A 9,909-nucleotide genomic window follows, 5' to 3' on the forward strand; every position below is an offset into this window, starting at 1 on the left:
GGAGCGTGAGTAAATTTACTTACGCTAAATGGGTCCAGGTGCTGGGGTGATTGCCCTTGTCTCCTGCTAAATCACGGAGGTTTGGGGAGTGTCAGGCCTCTGACCCGAAGCTCAGCCATTATAACCCCTGTGACCTCCACATACACATCCAGGTGGCTTGCAGGAGCCGAGAAGTCTGGAGCAGCCAAAGAAACTCCAAAGAAGTAAAACAGCCAGTTCCTGCCTTAACTGATTAACTGAAATTACAATATTTTACTGCTGTGACTTGTCCCTGCCCTACGTTAGCTGATCAGTCGACTCTGTGACATTCTTTTTCTGGACAGTAAGTCTTATGATCTCTCCACCATGCACCTTGCAACCTCCTCCTCTGCTAACAATAGATAACCACCTTTTATTGTAATTTTCCATTACCTATCCAACTCCTATAAAGCAATCCCTTCCCCATCTCCCTTCGCTGACTCTCTTTTCGGACTCAGCCCACTTGCACCCAAGTGAATAACAGCTTTATTGCTCACACAAAGCCTGTTTGGTGGTCTCTTCACACAGATGGGCTTGACAGGGAGTTCCTTCAGACCCCCAATCAACTTGCTTGTGGAGGCCTGGGGAGTTTCTTCAGACCCACAATAAAGCTTGTTTAATCCTAAACGGGTCCTGTTAACAGGTGCATATCTGTTATGCATGCAACAGATAAGCACAACAGGACAAAGCCCTTCGTTATTTTGTCATGCTTTAAGGCCCAGGAAAGGCCTAGGCACAGCTCTGGGTGGGCTTTTGTTACATTCCAGCCTTTGAATACAAGCACTGGCTCTTTCAGTTTTTAATATTTAACTTAACCATTCAGTCAGTGCAGACGCAGTCGTTATGGAGGCCTGCGTTAGTGAGACCTGGCCTGCCACACCGGCCTGGCGCTGGAGGAGCTGACCGTGAGAGGCCCCACCCCAGACCCTGGGGCTTGCATTTCCAGGGCCCGGTGGCGCCTTCCTTAGCCTCAGGTCCTTCCAGAACTGTGTTCTGAGGTTGTGCTCTGGTCCAGACAGGTGGGAGATCTTCCCAGGATGCAGCTAGACCTGTGAAACCCCCACCTGATCACAATTAGGCTGCACCAAATACCACTTGGCGAAAAGACCCAAGTCAGGTTGCAGGGCCTGGCTGTGAGCGGGCGCAGGTGTGGCCTGTGCTTGCCCCTCATTCGCACCGTTCTGGTCTTCCTGCTACTTGAGGTCCATCTTTTCCGAAAAATGGCAGGACACATTTTTTTCCTTTTTTTAACTATTGAAAACTTTCCCTCTATTTATAGAAAATAAGCTCTTAGCAAATATTTACTGTATCAATTTCGTATTTTAAATGTTATGAGAAAATACTTTGGGCTGCACCGTGATATTCGTGGGCATAGAGTTCGTAAGTAGCCTTGTGACTGACTTTTTAATTGACTTTCACTAAAGCATGTATCCGGCACCAGTCAGTCTCCTAGGTATTTGGAGAGAGAGGTGCCATCTCCGTTCTTGGGGAGTGTGTAGATTAGTGAAGGAAAGGGGGTGGATTCCACCAACCAGCCTGTATTCAGTCTGTCTGAGGAGGTTGAGGTTCCATAGTCCTAGATCCCCAAGACTCACTGTCTGAGGGCAGAGGCGGGGTGTAGACTGATGGGAGAGGTAGTGGGGTCCTGGGGATTGAGGAAGAGGCAGGACAAGGGCTCCACTTGGAGGTGAATGAAGCCACAGTGGGCAATTTGGGCAATTGGTACTCTATAGGTTTTGTCTAGCGGAAAAAGCTTTACCTTTTGGACTTGACTGTATTTAGAACAATGATATATTCTCTTCCTTTTTTTTTTTTTTTTTTTTTGAGATGGAGTCTTGCTCTATTGCCCAGGCCAGAGTACAGTGGTGTGATCTCAGCTCACTGCAACCTCTGCCTCCCAGGTTCAAGTGATTATTCTGCCTTAGCCTCCCAAGTAGCTGGGATTACAGGAACCTGCCACCACGCCAAGCTAATTTTTCTATTTTTAGTAGAGACAGGGTTTCACCATGTTGGCCAGGGTGGTCTCGAACTCCTGACCTCAGGTGATCCACCCACCTTGGCCTCCCAAAGTCCTGAGATTACAAGCATGAGCCACCGTGCCTAGCCAGACATACTCTCTTCTAAAGAGCTAAGCCATAAAGAGAGATATGCATAAGAAAGTTAAAAAAGGCACTGACTCACTTGCCCATTACTTGGGTAACATTTGGTGAGCCCATCCACGGCGCACAGGAGCAGGGAGGCTGGCGTAGGTCGCTTGCTATATATGATGACATGAGATGATCCGATATGTGCCATCTTCTAACATATGTACCCATTCAGTTTTACATGAAGACAACAACAGAAAGCAAAGCCGAAGTGACTGCTGGATTTCTGATGCATGTTTCTAATTAGAAGAGATATTGGTGATGCAATGATGCCTCCTAGGTTCTGAAAATAACTGTGAGAGATGGTAATGGTGGAGACATACGGTTTTAACCATGTGTTTTCATTTTCCCATTCTCTACTAAGAAAGACACAGGAATGGATGTAGCCACAGTTCCTGTCTCCTTCCCCCACCTTCAATGTTTTGTTAGCTATGATTCGAACGTTACCAAAGCTCATAGCCTGCACAATCACTTGGTAACTTGACTTCACGTAGATGTTTAGTCTCAGCTCTGTATTTTGTGGACTTGCCCTTCCTCACCAGGGCTTTCATGAAGACATCTCCCTTCCTAGGTCGTTTTTATTCATTTCATGGTTTGCGAGATTTGGTGCCAGTGATTTTTTTCTTAGAAGAACCCAGTGACCATACTCCCTGAGGTCCTGGGAGCATGGGGACGCTGTCTCTTTCCATATGCACTCTGCACCTGCAGTGGGCCTTCCGTCCTCACCTCAGCACTCTGTAGAGCCTCTCCTCGGTCTTCTGGCATCCAGCACGAAGTCCTAGGAAGGCCCTTCTGCCGGCGTTCTCATCTCCTGAACTTTCTGACTGAGCAGCTCTTCCGAGAAGGGCCCACGGGTGTTGCCCGGTCCCTGAGTTCTGGAGTTCGGGCAGTTTTGAGAGTGCCTGCTCATTGTCTTTGACGTTAAATGACCTTAGCTGGAGCAAACATCCTGGTGTCTCACGCTCCCTTCCCAGGCGCTTTGCAGCCTTTGCCCCGTTGCCTCCCGCAGACTGAATAGACTTTGGCTGCGGAGAACTCCAAGCCAGCCTGATTATTTTCAGCCTTGTTGGTGAATTATTTATCTACCTGGATGCCTCAAGAATCATTTCTTTCACCTTGAAAATCAGGACCTTCACCAGGATATGTCTGGTAGATTGTTCTGTATAATTTTATGCTGAAACCTGATATGAGCTGTAGAATCACAAGGCATTTCTTCTGTGAATCATTCCTTTTCTCCTGCACTGCCTTGCTTCCACAGGTTGGGCTCTTTTTTGGGGAGCCAGTTTTCCTTATGCTTGACTATCGCTGGCTCTGGGGTCAATTCTCTCTCTTTGCTTCACTCCCTGCTATGTCTGCACTGGCCTCCACCGTGGTGACCACAGCCTTTTTCCTGAGTCACTAATTTGGTGTTGGTTGCGGGTAGCCTCTTTTCTCAATGTTTTGACTCTCTGTAGGATTCCTGTAATGATGGTGTTTTGGGTCAACTTGTTTCCTGGAGTCTGCAATTTCTGTTTTCATCTTATTTCCTTGTTTGATAATCTTGCCTTTGAGTGACTATTTTTATTGCATTTCTGTTCCTATTATAGCCTTCTCAAGCACGAAGTACGCCTGGGAAATTTTCTTCTGATCCTCAGGGGATTTGGTCTAGGAACATTGATCCATCTTTTGCAAGGTATATTTCTCCCTGCTCCTCATCCTCTTCTCCCTCTCTCTCCTCCTTCCTGCTCTCCTTCCAGGCGCTCACCTTTGGCTGGCATTGGTAACTCATGGATTCCTTTAACAAGGGATTTCTTGGCTGCGGCTGCACATTTGAATCGGGATGCTGCGACCAGGTGTACCCTAGACCAACTAAATCAGAACCTCTGTGGGCGACAGCCAGGCCTGTGTTTCTTAATCTCTCCAGCTATTTCCGGTGTGCAGTTATTGTTGAGAACTGTGGGTCTAATGTCTCAAATTATCTAGGAAAATAAGAAAATAACCAATTATATAAGTTTGACTCCTGACATAGAAAGGGGGTGACCCTGTAGGAATATGTTTTGAGTTGGGACATTGACCTACAGGGCCTTGTAAATGTCCTACAGCCCGGAGCTTGGTGACAGGGCCCAGAGAGTCCATGGCCTGGGGGCTGCTCCCTGTTGGTGGTTGGTGGTCCTGGCTACCTGCCGCGGCCTAGGCTTGATTTTTGATTTGGACCTTCCCAGGGGCCTCTTCCTGCTGTCTGGAGCCTTGCATTGGAAGAATTACTTTGCCTACCACCTCACTTGCTTTCAAACAATTATTTATTTGGAGGAAAAAAAAGTCTTTTCTCAAAGGGCCCAGTCTACATTTTCCAACTTCTGCCAAAGCTGGAGTCTGAGCCATTACTTTGAAACCAAGCTGTGAATGGCTCATTCCTCACTAATTCCCAAATGGGAATCTCAATGTTTGTTTACTTTCTTAAAAAATTCACATTTAGCCTGAGGCTCAGCTGAAGGAATTTTAAACATTCTTTAAGAGCTGTAAAGATGAGTTGGGAATGAAATGACCACTCAACTTTAACTAGAGCGATCATTTTTTTTAAAAGCATGTCATTAAGTACGCGGAGCTCGGTTGTGACTGAGGAATGATCTCCAGTCGCAGGGAGAATGTTAATTTCATTGGACATGTCTCTTGAAATGAATTTGTGGTTAAGGAACCATTTTTGAGCCAGGAAAAGCCCTATGAGAATGAACGGCATTAGGATTCTGTGCACCCAGTCTTTACTGAATGTTTAATGTGGTCAGGGAATTGTGCTAAGTGCTGGGCCCTGGCTCACCCTGTAAAACCAGCTACTGCTGTGTGGGGACAGCCGGCCGGAGAGCCAGGGCTCAGCGGATCCAGTTGCAATGCATTTTCTAAGGTAAATACATTCAGAACAATAAATGCTTCCCCAGCTCGTACTGGAAAAACGCTCACTCTAGGGCTGGAAACACAGAATTAGGATGTGCTTTATTTAATCCAGGAGTGCTGACTTCCTTGCGCATCCTCTCAACCAATATCCCAGCCCCTCCGAGTAATTAATAAACCAGTCACAAGAACAAACATCATAAAAGGTTTGAGCTTGGGGGAGCAGAGCAGGAGAGCGTGGGGTACAGCACAGCCGCTGGGTTCAGACATCCTGCCTGGGAGTCTGCTGGTCTCTCCCTCGTTATCTGTCTATGGGGCTCGGTGTGGACCCTGAGTATGGACAGGGGTGTGGGACACTGTGAATCCTGTGTGTGGACACCAGGTGTGGACGCTGGGTGCGGACCCTGGGTGTGGTGGACACTGGGTGTGGTGGACACTGGCTGTAAACCCTGGGTGTGGACATAGGGTGTGGACCTTGGATGTGAGTTACTGGGTGTGGACCCTGGGTTTGGACACTGGGTGCAGACCCTGGGTGTGGTGGACACTGGGTGTGATGGACACTGGGTGTGGACCTTGGATGTGGACACAGGGTGTGGACCTTGGATGTGAGTTACTGGGTGTGGACCCTGGGTGCAGACCCTGGGTGTGGTGGACTCTGGGTGTAAATCCTGGATGTAGACATGGGGTGTGGACCTTGGATGTGAGTTACTGGGTATGGACCCTGGGTGTGGTGGACCCTGGGTGTGGTGGACACTGGGTGTGGTGGACACTGTCTGTAAACCCTGGATGTGGTGGACACTGGGTGCGGACCCTGGGTGTAGTGGACTCTGGGTGTAAACCCTGGGTGTGGACATGGGGTGTGGAACTTGGAAGTGAGTTACTGGGTGTGGATCCTGGGTGTGGTGAACACTGGGTGTGGACCCTGGATGTGGTGAACACGGGGCGTAGTGGACACTGGCTGTAAACTCTGGGTGTGAACACTGGGTTTGGGTCACTGAGTGTGGAATCTAGGTGTGGACACTGGGTGTAAACCCTCGGTGTGGTGGAAACTGGGTGTGGAGCCTGGGTGTGGACACTGGGTATGGGGTATGGACCCTGGGCAATGGACGTGGGCCTGGGACCCCGTGTGGCCCAGTGCTGGCTGGTGTGCTCCAGGCTCAGATCTGCTCTGTGAGTGGGTAAGCCTCTCCCTCCCTCCCTACTAGCCTCCTGAGGCCTGAGGTCCTGGTTGGCACCCATGCTGAGGGTTCTAGGATGCTTGATTTTGCTTAATTCTCTTGTGAATCTCTGGATTCCTCCTTCCCTTGTCTGAAGTCAGGAGCCCTCACATGTGGGTTCATCCCTCTTCCCGCTGCAACCCGGGGACAGCTCTGGGCTGCTCCGAACCTGGGGAGCAGGTTGTCAAATCCATCAGGGTGGAATGCTCAGCAGAAGAAATTGCGCCACAGGGAATTTGAGGCACCTGTCCATGTGGGGCTGTCCTGGCCCTTCTGAAGATAAGCCCTCCTCCTTGCAGACACTGAGGAAGGTGGGCAGGGATCCTTCCGCTCGGTGGAAGATGGGCCGGGATTTCACAACCATAACTGGGCTCAGAGCGCTGAGAAAGGAACGCTTCCTTGAGAGTTAAAAACTGAGTTAAACAAATTGTGTTTGGACTTTCACACTTCATGGAAGGTACCTTTCAGGCATTTGCTAAACTCACGAAAATAATGCCTCAAGAATGCATCTGTTTTTCAGCATAACTTTTTGGAGTTAAAATACACACGGCTCTGCTTCTTAGGCTTCTGCTGAATCCAAGGGGCCTCAGGGCCTGAAGACAAAGCTACTTCCTCCCACTCAGGAGGGCCCGAGGAGCAGACGCAGAATCTTGGGGCCCAGCCCATCTGCCCCTCATGGGCCTGTGACCTTGGGCTAGCTCCTCTGCTGTCTGTGCTCTGGTGTTTGGAAGTACAGCTAACAATACAATTACTAATTTTAACTACTGTTCATGAAATGCTTATAAGGTGCTACACACTGCATGAAGCCTTGTGTGCATTTTAAAATTTAACCTCAAATGGCCCTGGGAGTGAACATTGTCATCTGGATTATGGGGGAGAAGCGATCTCAGCTCAGCGGCTGGCTGGCCTGACCTCACAGCTTATGTGAGGCCAAGCCAGGATGCAGCCCCGGGGCTGGGGAGGACTGCTGTTGGGGTCCGCGTGTTTCCTAAACAAAGGAATGAACACACAAGACAACACAAGACAAGACAAACATGGCGGCCGCCTCGAATGGCGCGCTCTGCTTTATTTTATACAGTCATTTGTGGAATGTTGCCAAGTCACAAGACACATTGTTGTTTTTCTGACCTTTCCCTGACTTTCTGGATTTTCAAGATGTTTACACATAAACAAGCCCCCAACGCTCTGCTTTGTTTGCAAGAGCAGGACTTATCGGGAACGCCCTGCTTCGTTTGTGAGAGCAGGACTTATGGGGAACACCCTGTTTGCAAGCATGAAGTCCTCTACAGACCGCCCTGCTCCACCTTATCTGTTGGCTCTCCACTTGCCTCAACTGATAGCAGAGGAGAGAGAATAGGAGCATGGACGTGGAGTGGGGCTGGATCCGGAGTGATAGATGTGAGGGGCTGAGTTGATGCTTTTCTCTATTTTCATGCATGTTTGAACATTTCTATAAGAAGCAAAGTTGAGGCATATTATCATATAGATGGAGAAATAAAGACTGACCTAGGGATAACACACAAGAAGTATAGAAGTATTTTCTGGTTTGAATCAACCTTTGGATGTCTCCCTTTTTGGAGCGTAGAGGGGTGGAGCCTGGCTTCAGGGCTGTGCTGGAAGACAGAGGGTTGGCATTTCCTGTCTGTCTGGCTGTAGGCACGAGACTCTTTTGACACAGGAGGCAGTATCAATTTAGACCCAGAGAAATCTCAGCAATCATGCCACAAGCAGCCGCTTTTCTCCAGAGCCTTGTCTGTATGTGTAGGTATGTGTAGTTGTGTGTAACTGTGTTTAAGTGTGCATACACACATGCATGGATTTGTGTGTGTTTGCATGCATATATGTGTTCAGGTGCCTGTGTGTGTGAACATGAATTTATGTGTGTACACATATTTGTGTACATGTGAACACACATGTGCATACTGTGTGAGCAAAAATGTATTTACTGTGTATATAAGTGCATATGCATTTATATGTATGTAAGAAAATAATCGTTCTCCAATGCTTACAAAGAGCAAGCCCAGGGTTTGTTATGGTGTGTGGTATGTGATGGTGCTCTGTTCCATAAATACAAGCAACTAATTGTAATATTGGATGGAGGGGCTCATCTGAAAAATAGAGACAGAAGCCTTGTTTCAGCCCTGTAGATGATGGTTTATGGTTGCCATTCTTCTCTTTACATTTCATTGCCTTTGTTTTGTTTTATGTATGATTGCAGTAAAGAATTAAACAAAAAGTAAAACTCGGCCAGGCTTGCTTCTGGTATTGCCATAGCCTGCGTTAGGTGACGTTTTGCACAGTTCATGTTTCTTGAGCACCTCCTAGGTGCTGGGCCCGCACAGGGCGCTCTGAATGCTGTAGTGAACCAGCCACGTGGCATCAAGCCCGAGAGCACAGTGCTTCAAAACGGCAAACCCAAGTGTGGTAGAGACTGAGCTTGTGCTTCTTGGGGCTAGTGGCCCATTTAGAAGCCTCCTTCCATGGGGCGATCGTCCCCCATGAGGACCAGTGAGAAGGCAGTTTGTGGGGAAACCAGCCAGGTGACACAGGGATGCTCAGGGCAGGTGGCAGTGACTCAGTCTGGTGGAGCTTCAGGGCTGGTGCTTTCCCGGACACTTGCCCCAGGTGTCTGGCCATGCCTCCTGCATGTGAGCTCAGACACGGCCCACAGCTGTCTTTTCTCTGGGAGAGGAGCCCAGGCTCTCCAGCCTGGCACTCTAGGAAAGGTGATTGAGTTGGCCATGGTTTGCCTGGAGGCCTTTCAGGAAAGTGAAACTGAAGGAAGGATGAACTTCTCCTTCACCTTGGAAATTCATAGTCCAGATCGCCAGCATTCAGGAACCCCACGGGCACAGGGTGGAAGCGTGCATTCACACTGTTCCCAGCGGCAGGGAGACATGCAAAGATAGGGAAGGAATGGCAGGGGCAGAAGGGGAAGCCGACCCAGGTTGGGCCTTTGAGCATCTGTGTCCCTCCCCGAGGTCCCTGCCCAGTCCCCCACAGGCCAGGGTCAGAGGGGTGAGCTGGGTGCATTGCTCAGGGAAAGCCCACCAGGCTCAGAAGAGCAGCCTTGGGGTGGTGGAGCTGGCCTCAGAGTGCCAGCCGGGCCTTGTCTGTGGCTCCTGCAGCCCACACACTGGTTGGACACTTCCAAGCGAATAATGGAGAGGAAGGGGGAAGAAGACTTCTGTCGATCCCTTAATATGCTGTGCACAGCAGCTGCCGGATCCCAGGTAATTTATTGGGGTCTGAATTTGGAAATTTTTTGATGAAATGGGTAATTTTCACTGACCATTTAGCTCTGTTTCTCTTTTCCTCCCAAATCCACAGTTTCCAGGACATGGTTGGGGCAGCCAAGCCGAGGAGCTGCTGGACCTACAGAACTGCGAGTCCCACAGTTTCCCTGTGGATTCTGAGTGACACGGCGGCCCTGGCTCGAACCAGCCCCACCGTTTCCCCGTGGATTCTGAGTGACATGGCAGCCCTGGCCTGAGCCGGCAGGACAGTCGCTGGCTGCCTGTGCTCCTGTGGACCCAGGGCCTGTCTCAAGGCCTGCCTGCTGTCAGTCAAGCATGCTGGCGGATGCGGGGCCCTTTCCCTCCACACGTCCAATTGTGATCAAAGGAGGATGTGTTATGCCCAGACTGTTTGTTCCCCAAAGAAGA

The 9,909-nt window shown here is 49.4% G+C and overlaps 1 long non-coding RNA gene across 1 annotated transcript; it reads left to right on the forward strand.

Annotated features, from left to right (window-relative positions):
* The first annotated feature begins 3,258 nt into the window (after window positions 1–3,258).
* Window positions 3,259–9,869, forward strand: LOC126962325 (uncharacterized). Its single transcript, XR_007728650.1, has 3 exons — window positions 3,259–3,311; window positions 3,749–3,834; window positions 9,575–9,869. It is a non-coding gene; the product is annotated as an uncharacterized LOC126962325 (long non-coding RNA).
* The last annotated feature ends 40 nt before the right edge of the window (window positions 9,870–9,909 follow it).

Source organism: Macaca thibetana, chromosome 9, assembly GCF_024542745.1.
Source record: "Macaca thibetana thibetana isolate TM-01 chromosome 9, ASM2454274v1, whole genome shotgun sequence".
Classification (NCBI taxonomy): domain Eukaryota; kingdom Metazoa; phylum Chordata; class Mammalia; order Primates; family Cercopithecidae; genus Macaca; species Macaca thibetana.